General features: G+C 41.7%; 1 pseudogene; it reads right to left on the bottom strand.

Annotated features, from left to right (window-relative positions):
- Positions 1–2,626: 2,626 nt before the first annotated feature.
- Positions 2,627–24,219, bottom strand: part of LOC118634056 — a 45,245-nt pseudogene continuing 23,652 nt past the window's right edge.

The following is a 24,219-nucleotide window of genomic DNA, read 5'->3' as shown; positions in this document are numbered from 1 at the left end:
GCAACCGAGGCCCGTGCCCCTAGAGGGAACCAAACCCGGCCTCTCTGGTCTGCGGGCCAGCGCTCTATCCGCTGAGCCAACCTGTCAGGGCAGATCAGCTTCCCTTTAAAACCATATGGCCTCACCCTGGTGGGTTTGGCTCAGCGGTTAGAGCATCGGCCTGTGGTCGAGAGAGACCCGGTTTGGTTCCTGCTAAGGGCATGTATCTCGGTTGCAGTTTGTCCCCGGCCCTGGTTGGGTCGTGTGGGTGGCAACCACTCGATGTGTCCCTTTCACGTCGATGTTTCTCTCTCTCTCTCCCTCCCTCCCACTCTATCTGAACAAAAAATGGAAGAATGTCCTTTTTCCCATCTGGAATGTGCAGGTAATGGATGGATTTCCAATAGCCATTAGAGACCATCACTAGCTATGCCCTAGAATGGTTGATCTGTAAATAGAAGGAAACTGCATATCTGATAACTGTGGAGATGTCAAATCAGCCCTAAAGATCTCTTTCTAAACTTCTTTCATGTCAAAGGGAAATAAACTGTCTTAAGTATAAGCCATTGTTATTTTGAATTTTTGTTTATGTACAGCTGAATCTAATCATAACTGACAAAATAAACAAGCCTGGTAACACATTTTAGTGAGTCCTAAATGGACAATTTAGGATTTACTTAAATATCTTTCTTCTCTAATATATTATTAAATGACTGATACTCAACCTATTTTAATTTATAAACAATATTCTTTACCCCTGAGGTGTAGGAACTGTGAAAGACATGAGGACAGCTCTGGGATACTGGTAAAGTTTGTTTCTTGATCAAGTGTGTTGTTTGTACAAATGCATTGAGTTGGACTTGATATATGCATACATCTCTGTATATATTTTATACATCAATAAAAAGTTTAAAAATATATCCATTGTAAATTTGTCTTTCTTAGTGGAATTACTAACCAGTTTAGCTAGGATCAGAGATTTTAAAAGGTCTAAGGTCCCCAGAGAAGTGTGAAGATTAAAAGAAATAATAAATGTAAATTATTCACTTTTAACCTATTGAGTTATGCATCTTATGAATATTTTTGGAGAGCCTACTGTGCACCAGGCCGCCAGAGTCAGCTATTACTATTAGTCCTAGTGTAACTTGTTTGCCTATTTGTGTTCCTCCCATAGACTGTAAGCTTCATGGGGACAAGGACTATATCTGTTTTGTTCATGTTGTAAACACAGTTATTTAACACAGTGTCAAATAGTGGCTCTTGATGGAATAACTGAGTAAATATATTATAAGTTAAATAACCTCTTGTGGACCACTGGGGAAAACCATTTCAGTTTCAAACAACTGACTTAGAAGTGATCTTTCAGAATTCATTTGTAAATTAAGAGCAATCTAGTGTTTTTCAGCATCAGTATTAAATCAAGAATTACAGCCCTGCTGGTAGCTCAGTGGTTAGAGCATCAGCCCAATGAATCACGGGTTTGATTCTGGTCAAGGGCATGTATCTCAGTTGTGGTCTGTCCCCAGCCCTGGTCAGGGTCGTGAGGGAGGCAACCAGTCAATGTGTCCCTCTCACATCGATGTCTCTCTCTCACTCTCTTTCTCTCTCTCTCTCCCTACCTCCCTCCCTCTTTCTCCCTCCCTCCCACTCTATCTGAAGATTAAAAAAAAGAAAGAAAAAAAAGAATTACACATAAAATTTCAGGCACTTCTCTTAATACTCCAGAAATTATGTAGTCCAAAACATAAAAGAGTGAAAATTATAATGCAATTATCACAAGAAACTATCAAAAGCCCTTAACTATACTAGTTAAAAAGACTGAAACAGATTAACTTCTTGATATCATAATGAAAATGCAAACACTATGACTAACACATACCATATCAAAATAGAACATTTCATTGCATGGCAAGAAAGAAAAGATGTCTGTGTTTTAAGCAATCAAAGAACAAATTGAAATGCAAGCAACTGGAAAATGGCAGTCCATTTAACATTTCCCTGTTAAAATACAGAAAATGTATGACTATAAATTTTCCATGTAATTTAGAATATACTCCTGGTGGTTTAAAAAAAAAACTGCCTAGATTTCAAAAGGAAAGAAACATCAGTTTGACATCTGCAGGAGACCTATTTTGGGAGTGCATACCCAGTCTACAATCCTTTCTGTGAAAGCTGCTTCCTTGGCAAAAGAGCAAGCCTACACAGCCATTTCTGTTGAGTAACACTCTAGCCACTGCTTATTGGACAACTGGAGAACTCTTGGCCTAAGCTGAACCAGTCAGAATCTTTCTCTTAAAAACCTGAATTAGTAGGCACTGAGTCTGTGTGTAGTGACGAGCTCTAGAACTGGAAGGTCAATTAGAGTTGGCAGGAGGGCTATCCAAAGTTTCACAAAAGCCAAAATTATGAGGAAGTAGAAGCCATAAATAAGCAAAGAAGGCTGTATGGAAAAAAGGAAAGAAAAATGGAATATTTATGCAAAAAATTGCAGAAGCAAGATATTATGGTAGAATGCAGGATTGCGGAATAAGCTCTATTCCTGAATTTTCAGTTTCCATGAAGTACAACCAACTTTGTTTCTTGTTTTGTTTTGTTTTTCTCAGTGGTCTCTGAATTTTTATTGGCCTTCTGCCCTGTTTCTGCTGCCTTAACACCTCAGAACTTTGGTGTCATTGACCTCAGAGACCACTTTGCTACCCATAATCCTATGGGTGGTAGTCTTTTGGATGGATTGTATGGAGTTGCTGTTGTCCAGGTCATCACCAAGATCTACGTTCTCCCCTTCTTCCAGCAGGCAGTAGTGGGTGATGTTCTCAGCCTCCAGCTTGACCTTGATGTTCAGCAGGTCCTCACACTGTATGGCATAGTGTGTCTCTACCTCTCTCAGGCTGTTCTCCAAACTGGCCTTCACATTTCTCATGGAGTCCAGCTCAATCTCCAAGGACTGAACCATATGTCTCAGCTCTACTAGTGTCATTTCAGCAGCTCCTATCTCACTGGTTTGCGAAGTGACCACTGTGATGCTCTCCTCAGTCTCCTGGGACTAGTACTTGTCCAGCTCCTCTTGGTTCTTCCAAGTCAGCTCGTCATACTGGGCCTGGATACTCTGTGGTCCTGAGATTAGGGGCATTCAATTCCATGGTCAACCCAGAGTTGGCAATCTGGCTTTGTAGACCATTTACTTCCCCCTCATGGTTCTTCATGAAGAGCAGCTCCTCCTTGAGAGCCTTGATTTCTGTCTTCATCTGCAGCTGAGTGATATTGGTGTCATCAGTGACCTTTCGGAGCCCACTGTTGTCACTCTCCACAGACTGGTGCATTGCTAGCTCCCTCTCAAACCTGACTCTGAAGTTATCAGCAGCAAGACAGGCACTGTCAATCTGCAAATCGATGTTATTATCCACAGAACTGGCAAGAACCTGAGCCCTCAGGTCCTCCATGATCTTGAAGTAATGTCCCCAGCCTCTGACCTGGGGTTCCTTCTTCTCCAAGTGTTCCCAGATATTGCTCTCCAGTCTCAAATTATTGACCTCCAGGTGCCTCACCCTCTCCAGGCAGGAGGCCAGGCAGTCACTCAGGCACTGCATAGTCTCCTTCATGCTCTGGATGCCGTTATTTCCACCAGACCCCTGTCAATCCCCATGGCCAGGCCCCCAGACCTCTAGTCACCCCACAGGCTGGTGGAGTGGGACATGGAGATCTGGGAGCTCAAACCCCAGCACTTGCACTGATGCTGGCTGCTCTACTGGCAGGCCAGCCCACTCGCTGGGCAACTTCTTGGAGCCCAGGATTTGGTAGTTGATGGAAAAGCAGGTGCAAGTGCTGAAGCTGGTGTTATTCAGAGAGGAAGGTGAGAGACCAAAGGTCAGATTCCAGCTGCCCTTGCTTTTTGTTTTTTGCTTTATTGATTTTAGAGAGAGGGGAAGGGAGAGGAGAGAGAGATAGAAACATCCATGAGAAAGAACATCGATTGGCCGTCCCCTGCATGCCCCCCACTGGGGATCTGGCCCACAACCTGGGGATGTGCCCTAACCGGGAAACAAACCGTCGACCTCCTGGTGTATGGGTCGATGCTCAACCACTGAGCCACACCAGCTGTGTTGCCTACCCTTGCTTTTTTTTAAATCCTGACCGAGGATATTTTTCCATTTATCCTCAGATAGAGTGGGAGAGTGGGAGGGAGAAAGAGAGAGAGAGAGAGAGAGAGAGAGAGAGAGAGAGAGAGAGAGAGAGAGACACTGATGTGAGAGAGACACATCCACTGGTTGCCTCCCATACAACCCAACCAGGGACGGGGGCTGAATTGCAAGAGAGGTACATGCCCTTGACCGGAATTGAACCCACAACTCTTTGGTCTGCAGGCCGATGCTCTAACTGCTAAGCCAAACTGGCCGGGGCCGGGGCCGCCGCCCTTGCTTTTTTTAATCATTAAATTAATCGACTAATTAATTTAAAAAAATTAATCAACTAACATCCCTGTTCCTGTCCAGTGTCCTCAACCCTACTTTTTACTTGACAAATATTTCTTCAGCACCTACCATTTATCAGATACTTTTCTTTGTAGCAAGAATATAGTAGTAAATAAAAGAGAAAAAATTATGAAGTTAATGGTGTTAAGTGGGATAATTATAATGAACATATAAACAGATCATTATAACACAGGGTGGTAAATGCAACAGTAAATACAGTGACAGATAAGTGCAAATATTATATGAGAAGAATACCTTACTTGGCTTAGGGTGAGCCTCATCCAACATTTTATTTAAAATAGTTTGAGTGCCGCCCAGCCGGTGTGGGTCACTGGTTAAGCATCGATCCATGCACCAAGAGGTTGATGGTTCGATTCCCAGTCAGGGCACATGCCCAGGTTTTGGTCCCAATCCCCAGTGGGGGGCATGCAGGAGGCGGCCAATCGATGTTCTCTCTCATTGATGTTTCTATCTCTCTCTCCCTCCTCTCTCTTCCTCTCTAAAGTAAGTAAAGAAAAAATATTAAAAGAACATAAAATAGTTTGGTGCAGTTTTGTATCTTGCAACCAAAAGAACAAAGAACCCCTGCTTGGACATCTTCTTGAAATACAATTATATTGTTTCCCCTTATCTCCCACCCTCAGGGAGTGGTTAAGAATGCCAACACCCTGCCAAAGTTAGAATTTAGGCTCCACCACTCATTGGCATATGACCTAGCATTCATTCCAGAACCTCTAAGTGCATCAGTTTTTCTTTACCTCATGGGGTTGCTGTGAAGACTCAGTGGGTAATTCATATGTGTAAGAACGAGGTAGAACAAGGCGGTGCAGGGTCCCCAGAAGTGCAGGTTTATTGGGAATCAGCCTGCAGGACTACCTCTAAGGAGAAAGTAGCAACCGGCTGGTACAGACTAGCGATTTTTAAACTCAGGGCTGAGGGGTGGTCGTTCAGCCAAGGAGACGTGGTCATCTTTGATTGGTCGGGCCTGGGGTCTCCCCAGTTCTTGATTGGTCAGGGGCTGGGATCTCCTGAAACTTGTTTTTCTTGTCCAGCGACCGCTTGCAGTTTTGAATAGGTTAGGGTGATTCCATCATTCCGTTCTGCCTGACTGGAGTGATGGGTTTTGGTTTCTTGGAACGAGAGGTTTAGGGCAGTAATATGGAAGTTAAGAGCTAACAATATGTAAGCTTTAGAAGTATGCCTGACATTTGATAAGTGCTCAACAATTGTTAGTTGCCATTATTGTTGTTGTTACTGTTATGTTAATCTTGTGTTTGTTATAACCTGAAGAAGCGTCAGTTGGGAAAAGTTGGGTGGCAGTCCTTGTTTGTATGTAATTAACAGTTAAGAAATGATACTTAGCTTTGCTAAACTTAATTGTGTTAGTACACACAGGGACTAGCTCACATAGTCAGAAAGTTCTGGTGAAGGTATCGGCTCCACTAATTCAACTCTGCTAACAGAGAACCAAGCTGACCACTCTCCTCCATTAACATATTCTCTCTAGAAATAGAGGAAGAGGCTTTTTTCTTAGTAATTGCTTCAAATCAGGCCTGCTCCTTGAGGGTACTTGATTAGGTTTGGGGTGTGCCCAATTCTTCTTCAATCTTACTGTAACCGTAGATTTCTTAGATCTCTCTTTCCTGCTGATGGATGATCTAATTCATCAAAAGAACTTTTGAGATTTTTCTAATTTTATTTCTCAGAGAGAAACCTTAACTTCACTTTTAGGGGTACATTGTAGTCATCTCCAATGTGAAAGATCATGTCAACAATTTAAACATAATTGTATTCTATGTAAAATTTCCATGTGCAGCCCGGCTGGTGTGGCTTAGTGGCTGAGCATTGACCCATGCACCAAAAGGTCGCCGGTTCGATTCCTGGTCAGGTCAAGGGCACATGCCCAGGTTGTGGACCAAATTCCCAGTGGGGGGCATGCAAGGGGTGGCCAGTCAGTGTTCTCTCTCACTGATGTTTCTATCTCTCCCTCCCCCTTCTTCTCTCTAAAAAATCAATAAAGAAAAGAAATGTAAAAAAAAAAATTTCCATGTGCTACTGGCCATAATGAAATGAACTAGTATTCCTTAAGATGAGTTGAGTCTAAAATTGTCTTCCTCCTATCTCCTTGGAATCCCTGCTATTTAGAAATCTCCAGAGGGGTAACTGCTTAAAGGTTTGACTCGTCTATATGAGAGAGAACCTGGCACTTAAGTATGTTTTAATAGCTATAACTCTACAGAACAGATGTTTGTATGTTTCGTGGGCATTGTAAATATTAAGAATGATGTTATATTGCTTGGAAAGCCTTCCCATTAATTGTTAATGCTCACTATGTGGATAAGAGAGGGAGATTCCTTGGGGGGAAATCAAAGTATATTTTATATTACTATATTTCAATTTCAGGGCTGAGGCTGAAGAATTAGTCTCTGATTTCCTTTTTTTAATATGTTTTTATTGATTTTTTAGAGAGAGAGGAAAGGAGAGACAGATAGAAACATCGATGTGAGAGAGAAACATTGATCAGCTACCTCCTGCACGCCCCCTACCAGGAACAAGCCTGCAACCTGGGCATGTGTCCTGATTGGGAATTGAACCAGGACCTCTCAGTCCATGGGACGACACTCAATCAACTGAGCCACACCGGCCGGGCTAGTCTGTGATTTCTTGAATATCATATGAAAATTGTAATTAATATAATGCTTGAGTGTCCTTTGTTCCTTATAGCTCCATAGAGAGATATATAATGAATAACTAACAGAAGATATGGTGGAAGGAGAAGGCAGAAATGAATTCAAAGGCCACATCCATCTCTTCCAGGCTCAATGCTCATGGACTTACTTAGCCTTTATGAATTTAGTTATTTAACCTATAAAATAGAGGCTAATAACACCTACCACATAGGGCTGCAATAATTGAATGAGAAATATGTGTAAGATTCTAATTCAGTACCTGGATTACACTTGTTTCTGTTTTGTATAAAATTAGAGATGGGAGTTCTTGGTGTGGACGATACACAAAAAGAAACCAATGTGTGACTCAATTCTTTGAATTTTTGGCAACTTAAGATTGCTCAGGGTCGCCCTGGCCAGTTTGGCTCAGCAGTTAGAGCGTCGGCCTGCGGTCCAGAGAGACCCGGGTTCGGTTCCCGCTAAGGGCACGTACCTCGGTTGCAGTTTGTCCCCGGCCTTGGTTGGGTCGTGTGGGTGGCAGCCACTTGATGTGTCCCTTTCACGTCGATGTTTCTCTCTCTCTCTCTCTCCCTCCCGCTCTATCTGAACAAAAAATGGAAAAATGTCCTCGGGTGAGGATGAAAAAAAAAAAAGATTGCTCAGGGTTTCTGACCATCATATAGAAGGCTTTGCCCAGTGAGATTTCAGATTCTTCATTGATGTCCCACATGTAGGCCTAGTGCCAGTCATCTTTTCTAGCTGCCCATGACATTTATTCATTCATTTATCGAGGGCCCACTGGTCATCGTGAAGACACTATGACCTAAGCAACCTTATGGTTTGGCAGAGGACAGAGACACAACAATTAGAATATCATCTCCAATAGAGGGCTGTGGAAGGCCCGAGGGAGCACACGGCTGTTTTTCTGAGGGACACAGCTGTAGTAAGGAATGAGAAATCCAGGTGCCTATCACAGACACCAGTACATAAAGAACACCACGGAAACCACAAATGTGCTAGTTAACTAAGGTTTCTGTACAAAACTCCTCACCTTCCTGGTGAAGATAATTTGGTTTTGCTTCTACCAAAGAAGACAATGCTTTCACATGGAAGTTTTAACAAACAAAAACCTCCTCTAGAGCTGACCTATGTCTGTTGATTAGTTTTGTCATGAGCAGCTGCAGATAAAGTCAACTGAAATTCTGAAATCAAATCATGCATAGAGCCAAGCTGTTTTTTCTGGAATGAATTTCAAACTGTTGAACAAAGCCTTAATTTTAAATTCTTTGGTATGTCTCCCAAGTAGTCTGATTCAGTGAATTGCAAAAGAAAATAGAAATGAGGACAAGAATTACAGAAAATGAGTTTTCTTTTTTTCCAGAACCTTGACTCTACTTCGGCCAGTGGGAGTGGTTGAACCACTTTTTAAAATATAATAATAAAAATATTGGTTTTTCCCTAACCCCATCTAAAGTGTTGAATAAATATTTTAAGTATATTGTTTTGAGGCAGCACCTCAAATTATTAGTCTGTCTGGGACACTTTCATGTCTCAATCTTTCCCTGGATGCGGAATGAGATGGAAAAGGCATCAGAGAGGAGAAAACTTGTAGCCACCTCAAGGGATGAGGTTTGTCTGGGAGGAGAAAAAGAAATGCTCCCTCTTCCTCCAGATTCATCATACAAGATCTATGATTTATTTTTAATTTTTTTCTTTATTGATTTTTTTAGAAAGAGAGAGAGTGACAGAAACATTGATGAGAGAGAACATTGATTAGCTGCCTCCTGCACACCCCCACTGGGGATTTGGCCCACAACCTGGGCGTGTGCCCTGACCAGGAATCGAACCGGCAACCTCATAGCGCATCAGTCGATGCTCAACCACTGAGCCACACTGGCTGGGTGGTCTATGATTTCTGGCACATGCTTTTTTTCCTCTCTGGAATGGCCTCTCCTACCTCTGCCCATTTCACCACCATGCTAGTGAGGCATAACCATTTGGTTTATAAGCATTTCTTAGAAACTTTCCCAAATTGGCAAACCCACTGAGTTAAATACAAAGATATTTTTTGACACTCTTTTTTTAACCCTCACCCAAGGATATTTTTCCTTTTTTCTTCAGATAGAGTGGGAGGAAGGGAGAGAGAGAGAAAGAGAGAAACATCAATGCGAGAGACACACATCGAGACTGGTGGCCTCCCACACGACCCCAACCAGGGCCGGGGACAAACCGCAACCAAGGTACGTGCTCTTGACCGGAATCAAACCTGTGACTCATTGGTCTGTGGGCTGATGCTCTAACTGCTGAGCCAAACCACTCTTGACATAAGGTTATTAGTTAGGATTCCCATGAGGTAGTAGATGTTTATTAGGCTCAGGCATGTGTGGCTTTAGAATATCTGTATCCAGTGGACAAATGCAGAGGAAGAAGAGAATAGAGCCATTGGCACAAGAATTTAGTCATTCATCCTTCTATATAGCAGGGAGTAGAGTCCGGAATCCCCTTCCCTTGAGCTTCAGAGAGGTTCCCCGTAATCCTGAAGTGGGGAAAGTGCCCCCAGGCACCAGCGGCTCTACGCCCTTTGCTCCATGGAAAGGAGCCAATGCCAGTTGAGCGGGGCTTATGGTTTGAGTTGAGGTCCCCCAGCACCAGGGTCTGTCTCCCCCAAGTTCAGCTAAATGATGATGGTAAAAGCAAAGCTGAAATGTGACTGAATGATCTGGCTTCAAGACAAGAGCTGGAGGACAGCTTTCTCCCAGACATAAGTGCTGGAAGAGGCCATTGATCCGTTGCTGAACCCTCCCCCCACAGAGCCAGCTGGCAGGGGCCATATCTGAATCTCCATCACTCTGGCTAACACTGTTAATCCCGCCCCCCAATCCGGTGATTTCCTGAATCTCCATCCCATCCAACTTGTAGGCCCATTCAAGCCATTTCTGTGGCTTTTCCCTACAAATGGCCTCTCCTGGCTCATGCTTTGGACTTTCCTAAAATCTCTCAAACAAGCAGTATCTGGGCTCTGTGTACTCTGTACCTCTGCTAAGTGGCCCCGGGCCTGGCACTAGTGGGACCCAGCTTTGGTTCACAGTTTGGCCTCTCCCAGGCACCTCCAAGCCCAACACAAATAGCATCAATCTGCAGATTGCTCTGTAGCTCATGTTGGGTGGCCCCGCCCAGGGCACACATGGTGCATCTTACAATCACTGACATCTCAGAAGAAATCAACTTGCCATTAACTCGCTATCAACATTTTGTGTCATCAGAAAATTTGAAAGGTGTACATGTTAAGTCATTTAAATTGTGAAACAAGTAAAAGAAAAGACAGAAGAATCTAACAGGGATAAATATCAAATACTAAATTTGTTCCAAAAAATCAGAGGCATAGGTTGAAGATGAGGAATATATGGCTCAACAACACTACAAGGGCAACAGATTTAGGAGTTTCAATTAACCGCGAACTTGAAAAGAATGAATCATGTAATATAAGTAGGCAAAAATCAATCCACGTGAATAGCGTTTCCAGCTCAAGTTAGACTCCTGTCTTCTCCTCTTCTTTCTGCCCTCTAACAGTACTGAGCTACTTCTGCCCATACACTGAAAAAGTGAAGCCATGCTCACAAGCAAGCGATCAGAATGAAAAACATACTGAAACCCTTATCATACAAAAAGGAGTTGAAGGAATTTGGATTGCTTGTCCCTCTAATGACTGAAAGGGTAGCATGTCTCCACATAGTTGAGTGTCTTGTGGAAAAACATTTTGGGACTGAGTTAGAACTGATGTGTGGAAGTTATCAGTGATATTAACTCAGTGTAAGTTAAACCATATTACTCTTCAAAAATGGATTGAGCTGCCTCTCAAATTAGCTACTCATCTCTGGAGGTGTTTATGCAAAAATTAGGCGACATCTTGTAGGGAACTGTGGTAATCAGCCTCCTAGATGCCCCCCAAAATCCATACCTCCTGGTATTCATGCCTTTGTGCCATCCCCGCCTTGATTGAGGGCTGGACTGATGACCTACAATGAATAGAATGAGGCAGTACGCTGGGACAAGGTCGTAAAAAGCCATGTGTGACACCATTCTTTTTCTTGTATCACTTGCTCTGGGGGAAGTTAGCTGCTGTATATTGAGCCCTGTGGAGAAGCCCACATAACGAACTGAAAGTTTCTTGTCAACAGCCACATGATTGAACTTGAAGCGAGTCATCTAGACTCAATCAAACCTTAAGTTGATTGTATCCCCAGCCAACAGTTTGACTGCAACCTCATGAGAGATCCTGAGTTGGGACCACCCAGATAAGCTTCTCCAGGGTTCCTGACCCTCTGAAACAATTAAAAAATTGTTTTAAGTTGCTAAAGTTTAAGGTAATTTGTCATGCAACAATAGACAACAAATACAGAGATGTTATAGATGGTTCGGGCATCTTGTTGAACTATTTTGTCTTTTATGGTCCCTTTGGTTTTGAGGGTCCATGATCAGAAATGAGATGATTTGCCTACAAGATTATTCCTCTATGGGGAGTGCATGCTAAACAGATGAAAAGAAATTGCCACAGATATGCATTATTTTGGGGCTGCAGAAAAAGTTTTGAACCTTACTTTAGTTGTGGTAATAAATCCGTTCCTCTACAGAGTTGGCGCCACCTGGAAGGTGTGACAGGGAAGGCTCCAGTCTCTGAAGGCTCCGAGATTCTAGAAGTGAGAAGGAGCACTGACTAGAAAACTTGGACACATAAAAACCATTCAAAGAATCCTGGGCATCACTCCAGTTCCCTGCTTAACTTCTGTGCTCCTTGTTCTGTCTGAACCCATTTTTGATATTCTTTCAACAATCTATTGTGGTAGGTTTTATTATTATCATCCTTTAACAGAGTAACTGATCTTGACTTTGTCTTTGTTTATCCATCCTAACTCGCCTCTCATTTCAGGCTAGCAAGGTCTCTGCTCTTAGAATCCTTCTTACAAGTAGACTCATCACCCAGCTCAACTCTACTATTTCTTAACTCTTGGTTCCACCCTTGCATCTCCATCTACCTGCGTCCAACGGACTCATCTAGGTTTGCTCAGATGTAGGCTTTGTTCCACCTAGTACCTGTGCTGTCCACTTCTGATCTGCCAGATCTTGAGGGTCATTATCTACTCCTAACCTTGTTCTAGGCCTAGGAAGCTCCCCATTCAGCCAATATTCCATCCCATCCCCTCCCCCTTGCTGCCCTGGTCAATTAATTCTAGAATATGGACTCTGATAGGCACAAAGGAATTAGTAAATTTCAGAGTCTTTTTTGGCAGTTTCCAGAAGGATGTCTTATTTTGAAAGCCTGTACTTTCATGATTTCTACTCTACATCTTGTTGTATGCATTGGAGCTTTCCTTTACTTATCATTTTAAATGATTATCCAAGGTCTTCTCTCTGACAGGGAAACAGTAAAACAATCTTTGGAGATTCGCTTTAACCATTTTTATAAAATATTAAAGATGGTTTTTGAAATATGGCACTAGGAATTGCCCCTAAGGCTTTTGATACAAGTTTAATAGTAATTTTTTTTTCTCTTAGAGCATAGAGCAGGGCAGAGCCCAAATAAATAGTTACTGCTATAAACATGTTAATTATGATCTACTTGGAAGTAATGAATTCATGAATCTGTCTACCTTGGCAACATCTATAGGACTTATGATTTCACACCTGACATTTTTCTTTTGCACTCCAATATGGAGATAAACCAGACAAATGCATACTTGTTTTCCTAAAGACTTTTGAACCAACTTTTGTACAAACCAATGCCAACAGTTACATTAAAAGTAGGCAAGAAAGTTATTTTGGATGAGTTTAGCACCTATAAAATACTCAAGTAAATTGTGACTACTACTTTTCAGTCAAATAGATAATCAATGATCTTTTCTTCTTTTGATCCTGATTGTTCAAATTCTATTGCCTTCCTCATCAGTACAATTCACTGGGTCTGTAGATAAAATCTGTAGAAACCTCAACAATCAACAACAACTCCACAACCTTTTAACTATATTGCGCTACCTTATTTTAGCACCTTATATTTCCCTACCACTTTAAACCATGACAGTCCTACACTGAAACCATTATGTAAGACAAAATGTGGTAAACGAAAGCAGTTGTCAAACTTAGCAAGATCTGAGCATTTACACGCCTGGATCTTTCCAGTGGGCAGTTCAAAGGCAAACCAATCTAGTCACAGAGGGAAGAGAATTATACTGAAATTATGACTATTCAGTGTCTTTATTACTTTGAAGTCCAAAGTGTGTTGATCCTTGTTCTGATACCTGCTTCTTGCTAACACTGTAAGGAGTTCATTGGTGGTACATCTCAGCATCCACTTTAGCATTTAATTCTTGCTCATCCCACCTTCCCAAACAATCAGGAGGCACATAAAGAAAGAAAATATTCTACTTAATAAACACAATGAGAGTGTGGGAAATAAAGGCTTACTTTTAAAAATAGCTTTTAATTCACTCGGTCAACATAAAATAAATACATCCTCATTATAAAAGATTTTGAAAATGTCAAAAGCAAGAAAGAAATAAAAAATCATGTTTATAGCCCCAATCCAAAAGATCATCGTTAATAATACTTCAGTGAATTTCCTTTGGGGCTTTCAGTCACGCACAGATTAAAAAAAAAACATTGCAGTGATCATCCTATATAAAGAATATATATATACTTTTGTGTCCTATTTTCACTTCCAATTATAACACAAGCAAAAATGCACACTTTGAAAGTTGATGTGAGTACAAGGTTTAGTAAAAATATATGTTTCATTTGAATTGGAAGTCAAAATCCTATTACTTTGAGCTTAAAAAACATACTTCTTGCCCTGGCCGGTTTGGCTCAGTGGTTGGAACGTCGGCCTGCAGACCAGAGTCTTGGGTTTGGTTCCCACTAGGGGCACGTACCAAAAAAACCCCACAAACATACTTCTTCATCATTTACCACTTCCTTTTGCATTATTTAAGTTGAACCATTACATTTTTTCTAGATTTTGGAGAGTTTTATCTTTTTGAACAGTAATTATGATTGCTAGCAATTATTATATTTTATGACAAATTTTAAATATTGTTTTAAATCTGTTAGTGTGACTAGGTCTGACATTTATATCATGGAATATTTTACTCAATTCAGTAACATATTACCAAAGATCTAGCATTACCTTTGAAATAAAATAATTCTATTTCTTATAATAATATCCTTCTTCTGTGACTCAATGACTTAAAAACCACAAATTACAAATATTTATTAAACTCTTCAATGTTACATCGGTTTTCCTCCCATTCACCCATACTGCAGTCCTGGTATAAGACACCATAAGGAGTAGTAATCAAGAATTAAGTTTCTCTTTTTAAAAACTGTCAAAAGCTTGCTACACCAGGATCCAGCAACAGGAGGAGAAATGTCTCCAGTCTACTACACTCCCCTCCAAGCCCAGTTTTAATTTGTTGAGAACGGGGGGAAGCCTATAAAAATCTTGGCAAAATACAGAGCTGCTAATTTAATCAATTTTAGTAGTTAAGGCAGTGATTTCAAGTGCTAACGCAATCTGTTGAAAGAACTAATTTCCAAGGTAGAGGAGATACATTTATTTCTACTTTTTCTTCCCAGTTTTCCAATCTAAGGGAATGTGGGTAGCCATCATGCAACCACTGAAAGACACCCCCTGCCCCATACACACACACCAAGATTTAGAAGGCTTAGGCTCTAACTCAAACCCTAAAGTAGCAGAGAAATATATTCTCCTTTTCCCTGGAGAGGGTTTTCAAGATACAGATGAAGTAGACCTCAGCTGATGTAGAAATATACACCTGTCTGAGAGTGCTGTTAAGAATTAAAATTGTGCCCTGGCCAGTTCTGCTCAGTGGTTAGCGCCTCGGCCCACGGACCAGAGAGTCCCAGGTTCGGTTCCCGCTAAGGGCATGTACCTCGGTTGCAGTTTGTCCCCGGCCCCAGTTGGGGTCGTGTGGGTGGCAGTCAGTCGGTGTGTCTCTCTCACATCGATGTTTCTCTCTTTCTCTTCCCCCTCTCTCCCTCCTGCTTTATCTGAAGATAAATGCAAGAATGTCCTTGGGTGAGGATTAAAAAAAAAAGAAGAAGAAGAGTTAAAATTGTGCTGAAAACACACGAAAGACCTGGGTGCCTTCTACATGTGGAGAGGGAGAGGGAGAGGAGGAGGAGAGCAGAGGGAGGAGAAATGCTCTGCTCTCCTCTGGGACTGAAATCTTCTCTCTCACTGCCTCATCATTACATTTACTTTATACCAGTATAGTGGCACTCTGCTTGATATATTAACAAGTACGTTTCTAATTCCTGGTAGTTCCTTTATGCCCTATTTAAAGCTATACTATGAAGCCTTGATTACTTTGGGGAAGGGCTGTTGCAGTAGAAAAGGATTTTTGAGTATGTCAAGCCCGAACCCTAAAGCTCTCCACGTGTGGACAGTTTGGAAGATCTGTAGGTGCTACCTCTGAGGCTAAATATAGTTTACTCGGACTGGAAGATAAAGAGAGGAAAATCAGAAGGAAAGAAGATCTAGACATGAGTGGGTTCTTAGGGAAATATTCAAGGTCCTTCCCCAATTCATCCCATCTCGTATGAGTAATCCAGGGGTAGAGGAAACCTGCGATGCACCCCAGAGAGGGCCCAGGGAGGTTTCAGTATACCAGAGTCCTCTTCACCCATTACGGTGAGGGCCAAGAAGAATTGCTTGCTGTGCTGTAGTAAAGAACTTTGTTTCTGACCCAGGAGTCTCACATCCTACCAGCATTCATAAAACAAAACAGGCTAATTCACTAGTTTGTAAGGAAGGTAAAATCCTAGTCCCTGACAGCAATGTGGGGGTTCTTCTAACTCCCAAGTTTGCCCATTTCATTATACATGTGGAGACTGAGGCCATCAAATGGGCCTCTGAACCCACAGTAAACTACAGTGTGACCTATTCATTATCTAGCCCCAATATATTCCCACTCTAACGGCGAGACTATGATGACGCTTTGAGTCCCCAAGTATCAATATCAACTTACACTTTGTATGCACTGCCTTTTTCTGAGATGGCCATTGGTTCCTTTGAAGAGGACTGAGGGAGTCAACCATCTATACCTGCAGCGATGCTTCTTCCAGGAGATCTGGTCTCTCCCTCAGCCAATGGCTTGTGGGTTATTTGACTGTTCTCAAACTCTGAATCATCCATCCTTGATTTCTTTTAGTTGTAGAAATTGTACAATTCACTTTTTGACTGTCTAATCTATCCTGCTCCTGGAAATACCATGTTCTTGTTAACCTCCTTCATAGCTCTCCTTGGATCAGATCCTCCTGACTGTCTCCACAGTGCTGCCATTCACTATTACAATTTGGCCCTGTGCTTCTGAGGTTTAAACGCTACCACCTGGGATCCTATCAGCCCCAATGCTCTTAAGGAGCCCAGTTATGTAACAGCATTTCCTACCATCAACACGGGTCTATACATAACAACCACACTAATTCCCTCAGTGAATACATTTCTTATTACTTTGGTGAACAGTGTCCTCCAGGTTCACATGGGATTTAGTTGGCTAGTGGTTTTCTGGCATTACACAGAATATCCACTCTAACATACCCACTTCTCTCAGTCTTGGTCTCTTCCTCCATGATTTGCCATGATAGTTTTAGCGTTTCTACCCTATTTGGAGTGAACTATTGCTTTTCAAGCTTCTAAGAGGCAACCAAGCAGCTTAATAGCATCATTTCCCAGGATCCTTAACAGGAATGAATCTTGTATCATGGGACATTGTGTCCTATACTGATAAACTCTCTGTTATCCAACCTTATTCAGTGCACTTTGAATAAGCAACCTCAGAGTCTTTCTCCCAGGGAATTCTATCTATGGTCTACATGCTCTCCTGGCTCCTAAGGGTACATGCTAGCTAGGTGTGGAGACTTTCTCCTTCAGCAGGCCTAACCCTTCCCCTGGTGGACTATGGTGTGACTTACCCTAGTTATCAGATTTGTGGCAAGAAGAGGAAATGAGAAGAGATCCTATGGAGGACAGGCTCAGAGAATTCAGAGGAATTTTTATTGCATAGACCCAGAGGATTTTCAATTCAATGATCCAGAGGTTCTTATCCCAAATATCAGGGTCCCACTCCTTCCCTATCAGGGCCCAGACCTTGGTACAGGAGACGTAACATGACAGAGAATCCAATTTCCTTTGGAACTCTGCTACTCTTACAATTAAGTCCTGCTCCTGCTCCTCAGCGTTTTCTGCCCTCCAGCTAGAGGCAGTGAGAGTCTCTTCATGTGCTGCCAAGTAGGGCCTCTGGTTTCACACTTCACCTGATACAGGTGAGGTAGCTCTCTCTAACCCTCAGCCTTTCGTTGTCTTTCTCTAAACGCCATCAATAGCCAGGAGAAACACCCATTCAATTCCAAAGTTGTTATCTAATTATGTCCCTTTAAATTTTCAAATGATCCTCCAGTGCTTCCCCTTCCCTAGTCTTCTATCCCACGTCTGCACTCATGGAGTTTTAACAATTACACCACAACCACTTGCCAACGGTCCACGCTTGCACTTTACTTCAGAGTCTGCTTATCATGATATCTCCTGGTACCAACTCTCATGAAGTCTCCCCAGTTAGCCCCCACCAAAAACTCTGTCCTTCCACAGAGCTCTCTTCATGCCTCTATAATACAGCATTTGCCACATTCTTCTGTATTTCCTACCTGTCTTTCCAACCACCAATCAAGACTATGGGTTATGTAGCTTTCAATTGTTATTATTATTTTTTGTGCTGTTATGGTTAATTTTATGTGTCAACTTGGCTAGACTAGGACTCAATTATTTAGTTAAATACCAGTCTAGATGTTGATATGAAGTTATTTTTTAGATGTGATTAATGTTTACAACCAGCAGACTTTGAAAAAAAAGCAGATTACCCTCCAGAATGTGTGTGTGGCTCATCAAATCAGTTGAAGGCCTTCACAGCAGGTTTGGGAAACTGAGGTTTCCAAAAGAACAAGGCAGTTCACCCTCAAGACTGCAACATAGAAACACTGTCTGCATTTCCAGCCTGCTGGCCTTCCCTACAGGTTCTCAGACTTTCCAGCTACCCACAGTCACATGAGCCAATTCCTTAAAATAAATCAATCTCAATCTCTCAATTCCTGTGTGTGTGTGTGTGTGTGTGTGTGTGTGTGTGTGTATGCGCGCGCATGAGCGTACGTGTGTCTCCCCCTCTGGGTTTTTCATTTTCTTTCCTCACATATTTAATAAGGGCCCACTGTGTACCAATGTTTTAGGCCCTGAGGATACAGCAGTGCACAAATTGGACAAAAATTCCTGCACTTATGAGCTTATGTACTAGAGATAGAGGCAGATCATAAATACATAAAATACATAGCATGTAAGATTGTGGTACGTGCTGTTAAAAACAAAGCATTGGAAGGACACAGTGAATACCATGAGTGGAGGCAGCATACTGGAGTATTAAATAGAGATGTCAGGAAGGCTTTATTGAGAAGATGTCATCTAAATAAAGACAGGAAAGAAGTGAAGGATCGAGCCATAAAGGTGGATTTCTGGAAGGGGTGGGAGGATGCTCTAGGCAGAGAGTACAGCAAATTGCAAGACTCTGAGGTCGGAACATACATTATGCATTTGAGAAACATTAAGGTGTCCAATGTGACTGTAGTTCAGTGAACAAGGGAGAGAAGAAGATGAAGTCAGAAGGTCATGTAGAAGCTTGTAGGCCACTACAAATATTTTTATTTTTACCTTAAGTGATATGGGAAGCTATTGGAGCATTTTGAACACAGGAGAGAGAGCGAGAGCATGAGCGCTATTTTTCTCTTTGACGTTACATTTCTTTAATTGTGAGTTCAGGTGTTGTTCCCTAGTTAGAGTTGCCAGATTTAGCAAATATACAGAACACCCAGTTAAATTTGAATTAAAAAAAAGAATAATTTTTAATATAAGCATGTCCCAAATATTGCATTATTTGTTGTGCATCTGAAATTCAAACTTAACTGGACATCCCGTATCCCTATAGCACTCCTAAATAAACGTCCTGCAGTAAATCTCCAAATCTGTTCCCCAGGGAACCCAATTTATGACAGTTGGTGCCGGGAGATATCATGAAATGGGATAAATGGAATTCTGATAAAAGGAAAGGGCATTTTAAGACTAAAGAAACACAGAGGCCTGAAAATGCTTGGAAAATAGCCATGAAAGCCAATCCTTGCTACAACAGCATCTACCTCCTGTACCTTTAATTCAATGCTAATATTATGCTGCTTTAATTTGTTCATTGTATTTATTTTCACATATATAAGTCTTGTTTCTTCATTCTTGAGAGCAAGCAGGGCCATATATTATACTTCTTTTTTTATCCTTATAATTCTCACTAAGTTAGGCTTGCCTGTCCACCTTAAAAAGGTCTTATCTCCTGTTTTTTTGTTTTAATTTTTTAATTTAATTTAATTGATTTTAGAGAGAGAACATCAATTGGCCTGCACGCCCCCCACTGGGGATCGGGCCCACAACCTGGGCATGTGCGCCGACCAAGAATCAAACCGGCGACCTCTTGGTGCATGAGTTGACACTCAAATACTGAGCCACACCGGCCGGGCTTGTCTCCTGGTATTAATTTTTCTTTGAAAAACCACCTTTCCTCTCGTTAAGTATGTATAATTTAAGTGGTTCCTTCCTCCAGTACCAGAAGTGAGCACGTGGTCAGCCTTGGCCAATGTCTCTTAGGAACCCAAAGCCTGAATGTCCAGCTTTTCTTATGAATATATAAACTACCCCACATCTTCCCAATAATTTCTTCCTTGCTTAATTTAGCCAGAGAACCCTAACTAGTACAGTCTTATCATTCAGATCAGACCACATAACAAAACACAAATGTATATATGGTAGAAATTAAATGCATGTAGAAACAAGTGTCCAAGAAGAAATAAGCAGTTTAGTCTTAGCTTGTCAATTGAGGCATAGCATACAAAGTTATTCATTCATAGAACATATTACTGGTCTTATATTACGTAATTGATTGCCATTGTGCTGGGTGCTAGGAAGATACAAATATGAAAAAGGTGCAGTCTTTGCCAGCAGGAGCTTGTAATTATATTAATTATATATGGGGCAGGCTCTTTCTGTTTAAAGTAGCAGCAACTAATTCACTCTGGCTCAAGCAATAAAGGGGATTTATTGGCTCACACAACTGGGAAGAATGTAGTAAACTAAGGGACTCAAACAAAATTGTTGGCTACACACACACACACACACACACACACACACACACACACAAATATCTCTTAATACTATTTCAGTTTTTGACCCAGACAAAAGAGAGAATGTCCTTTTTCTCACTTCTGTAAACGTAGATCCCAGGGAAAGACCCATTGGTCTGCTTTGGTCACATGCCCTGAGCCCCCACTAATCTTTGAGGCCAAAGCAGTAGGATGTTATAATGCTGGGTATATGTTACCCCATGTCCAGCATAATGGGGTGCTATGATTTATATCTACACCAGAATTCAGTGGCTGGAGTGGAAAGGAGAAGAGGTGGAGGTAGATCCTGTTCCTGGAGACAGTGGAAAGGGATGCTGTGCAGACCAAACAAATGTCCGTTACAAGTGACAGGAAAGTGACTTAAAGCACTTAGGAGTTTAGAGCAGGAAGAGAGGTTCCTTCTATGGTGCTCAATAAAGGATTCTAGGAAGAGGAACCTTGGACCTTCACATTAAAAGATAGGACTTGAACCTGACCAGTGTGGCTCAGTGGTTGAGCGTCAACACATGCACCAGGAGGTCACCGGTTCAGTTCCCAGTCAGGGCACATGCCCAGGTTGTGGGCCAAATTCCAGGTTGGGGGCATGCAGGAGGCGGCCTATCGATGTTCTTTTTCATTAATGTTTCTCTCTCTCTCTCCCTCTCCCTTCCTCTCTCTCTAAAATCAATAAAGAAAAGAAAAAGATAGGACTTGAGGAGGGAGAGGTGTTAAGGATGTGTAGGTGAAGAAAGAGTCATGAAAAAGATGTTGCAAGAAAGCACAGGGCTGATTTGGGATATGTTTCTAATGACTTTTAAGCAGGGAGAGAAGCACTGTAAGGTAGAAAGACAGAAGGCAGCTCAGGGGCATAGTGTCTGTGGAATACCTCATCCTCAATGATGCATGGTGACATCAGAAGGTGTCCTCGTAGTGTGGTTAGTAGTTGAGAGCTAGACTTTTGAAGCTGGACTTCTGGGGCTTTATCCTGGCATTGCCAATTAAGAGTTCCTACTGGTACCTTCTGTACAGGAAATTGTGAGGCTTTGATCAGGTAAGATACATGAACAGTGTGATCCAGTGTCTGGTTCATAGTAATCTTTAGTGTTATTTTTTTTTCCTTTTAAAAAAATTGAGGTATAGCCCTGGCAGGTTTGGCTCAGCAGTTACAGCATCAGCCTGCAGACCAAAAAGAGTCGCAGGTTCAATTCTGGTCAAGGGCACATACCATGGTGGTGGTTTGGTCTCCAGCCCTTATCGGGGTCATGTGGGATGCAACTAGGCAATGTATCTCTCTCACATCGATGTTTCTCTCTCTCTCCCTCCCACTCTATCTGAAGATAAATAGAAAAAATATTCCCTTGGGTGAGGATTAAAAATTAATTAATTAATTTAAAAATTGAGGTATAATTGACATATAATATTAATTTCAAGTGTAGAACACAATGATTTGAGATTTGTACACACTGTGATGTGATCCATCTTTAGTGTTATTATTCTTTTTTTTTTTTATCCTCACCCGAGGACATTTTTGCATTCATCTTCAGACAGAGCAGGAGGGAGAGAGGGAGGAAGAGAGAGAGAGAAACATCGACGCAAGAGAGACACATGGAGTGGTCGCCACCCACACGGCCCCAACCAAGGCCGGGGACAAACCACAACCGAGGTACATGCCCCTAGCGGGAACCAAACCCAGCACTCTATGGTCCGCAGGCCAACTCTCCAACCATTGAGCCAAACCGGCCAGGGCTAGTGTTATTATTCTTATTAAGGCATTCATCAGGATGTGGATACCATAGCAGAAAACCCTGCTGGAAAACAGCAGAGCCAAAGAAAAAGGAAAAGGAACCTTGGAAATAATAGGGATCTTTGCTGCAGTGGGGATGGGGCTGAGCTAGGAGAATGCTGTTTATTTTTGTGAAGGTGAGTCTGTTATTTTTATTTCCAGGCCTCTGAGTCCTCAGGAGACATAAGTTATTCAGGCCAGACAGGGAGTGAGGCTAGAATTCACAGTGGGTTTTGAATGCTTACCTGAAAAGCTTGATTTCATTTAAGAGGTTATGAAGAGCCCTGGCCAGTGTGGCTCAGTTAGTTGCTAGTTTGATTCCCAGTCAGAGCACATGCCCAAGTTGCAAGGCTCCATTCTGGTGGGGGGCACGCAGGAGGCAGCCAATTGATGCTCCTCTCTCTCTCCTCTCCCTTCCTCTCCCTCTAAAATCAATAAAAATATATATTTTTAAAAAAATAGGTTAAGATGAGCAATTGAAAGGCTTATATTAAGATTAATCCAGAGATCTATACAAAGAAGTCAGAGGAGGGGAAGCTCCATGAAAGAGAGACAAATTAAACGATCATTATCATAGGCTGTGGGAGAAGACATAAGGAGCTGAAATAGGTTGGTAGCATTGAGAATGGAAATGAGGGGACAGATGTGAAAGAAACGCTTGGTGACAAGAACTATCCCAGGATACATAAGGCATCTGTTTGCCCAAGTTTTCAATGTGTTCCAGTCCACTATGCAAACCAGCACCTTGCCATATACAATCCAACAATCTATTGGAGTTTTTCCATTGCTTGCATATATTGTTTTAAATAATAAAATGTTTTTTCCAGACCAAACTTCTAATTATTTTATTGGACGCCACCTTAAGTGATGCTTCTCGAGCACAGATACCTTAAATAATTTTCTTTTCCCAGTTCATTTTACATTTGTAAATTTTAAACTATTTTACCATCTGCTAACCCATTATAAATTAAATTATCATTGAAGTTTATAGTAAGTGGTAAGTATGATATTTAACAAAACTATTTCTGTGCTGTTCCTAACAAATGTCTATTTCTAACATCAATGGTTTATTTCCTTTCATATTGATTTAAAATATTTATTCTCCATTTTGAGAAAAATAAATGAAAAAAACAAGAAGAAAATAACATGTCAAATAAATTTATTAACAAATTATAACCAGATCACCAAGATTTAAGAAAACATATTGACATTAATGACTTTATTTACTGTCATTACTTGCCACTATCTTCCTGGAAGTAGAATTTTGATATTAAATTCAGAACTAAGAGTTAGAAACATTTTTTTTTTTTTTTTATCCTCACCCGAGGACATTTTTCCATTTTTTGTTCAGGTAGAGTGGGAGGGAGAGAGAGAGAGAAACATCGACGTGAAAGGGACACATCGAGTGGCTGCCACCCGTACAACCGACCAGGGCCGGGGACAAACTGCAACCGAGGTACATGCCCTTAGCGGGAACCGAACCCGGGTCTCTCAGGACCGCAGGCCGACGCTCTAACCGCTGAGCCAAACCGGCCAGGGCGAAACATTTTTAAATTTATTTATTATTATTATTTTTTATCCTCACCTGAGGACATTTTTGCATTTTTATCTTCAGATAGAGCTGGAGGGAGAAAGGGGGGAAGAGAGAGAGAGAAACATCGATGCAAGAGAGATACATCGAGTGGCTGCCACCACACGACCCCAACCGGGGCCGGGGACAAACCGCAACTGATGCACCCGCCCTTAGCAGGAACTGAACTCGGGTCTCTCTGGACTGCAGACCAGTGCTTCAACCACTGAGCTAAACCGGCCAGGGCAGAGTTAGAAACATTTTAAAGTGATAGTAAATCATAGATGCAGAGAACAGACTGATGGTTGCTAGAAGGGAGGCTGGTTGGGTGACTGGGTGAAAAAGGTGAAGGGATTGAAAAGCACAGATTGGTAGTTATAAAATAATCATGGGATGTAAGGTACAGCATAGGGAATATAGTCAGTAATATTTTAATAATTATGCATGTTACCAGGTGGGTACTGAAATATCAGGGGGCACACTTTGTAA

This window comes from Molossus molossus, unplaced genomic scaffold, assembly GCF_014108415.1.
Source record: "Molossus molossus isolate mMolMol1 unplaced genomic scaffold, mMolMol1.p scaffold_m16_p_19, whole genome shotgun sequence".
Classification (NCBI taxonomy): domain Eukaryota; kingdom Metazoa; phylum Chordata; class Mammalia; order Chiroptera; family Molossidae; genus Molossus; species Molossus molossus.
Note: the sequence above shows the minus strand (reverse complement) of the source record. Positions and strands in the feature narration are given on the sequence as shown.